Source organism: Sinocyclocheilus anshuiensis, unplaced genomic scaffold (assembly GCF_001515605.1).
Source record: "Sinocyclocheilus anshuiensis isolate Anshui unplaced genomic scaffold, SAMN03320099.WGS_v1.1 scaffold279, whole genome shotgun sequence".
NCBI classification, from domain to species: Eukaryota; Metazoa; Chordata; class Actinopteri; order Cypriniformes; family Cyprinidae; genus Sinocyclocheilus; species Sinocyclocheilus anshuiensis.
Genome location: NW_015549591.1, coordinates 678,617 through 679,451, shown reverse-complemented (window position 1 = coordinate 679,451; position 835 = coordinate 678,617).

Sequence of the window (835 nt, the reverse complement as noted above, 5' to 3'; positions counted from 1 at the left end):
GCTTGTGGTTTCAACAAACCCATCACTTTATCAAAATTTCACCATCCAGTTAGGCTCATCAACCATAACTCCTTCAAAAACAGCCAGAAACCTTGGAGTGTAGAAGATTTTCAGTGATCTTCATTCAATATAATACATATAATTATGGTTTATAGATAAGAAGACATTATTATTATTACTTAAAGAGACTGTGTATTAACTGACATTATTATTATTATTTAAAGAGACTGCATGTATTAACTGTGTGCTAAAGGCTGCAATGTAAGAACTGAGTGAACTATTTAAAACTTGAAGACCTTGCTGTTCAGGACCTAGAAATATACATGACAGCTATTGATCATTCTACATATGGTAAGAAACACCTGTCTAAAAATACAACAATACATATATGGAATTATGTAACCAGCTCCAGGCATATATATATCTGTGTAGAAAAGACATTCGGGAGTTGCCTTTGCAAACCGTAACTCGGCTTTGTTGTTTGATCAATAAAGTCTACTGGCTTCAAAACCTCTTTAGCAATTTCTTTTGAACAAGGAAAATTCCACAACAGGAGTTGTGATTGATGATAAGCTGAATTTCTCGGACCACATTGCTAAAACTGCCCGGTCCTGCAGATTTGCTTTATACAAGATTAGGAAGATGAGGCCCTTTCTTTCAGAACATGCAACACAACTCCTTGTTCAAGCTCTTGTTCTATCCAGGCTGGACTATTGCAATGCCCCCTTGGCAGGTCTTCCAGCCACTTCTATCAAACCGCTACAATTAATCCAAAATGCCGCTGCAAGATTAATCTTTAATGAGCCGAAAAGAACACACGTCACACCTCTGTTCA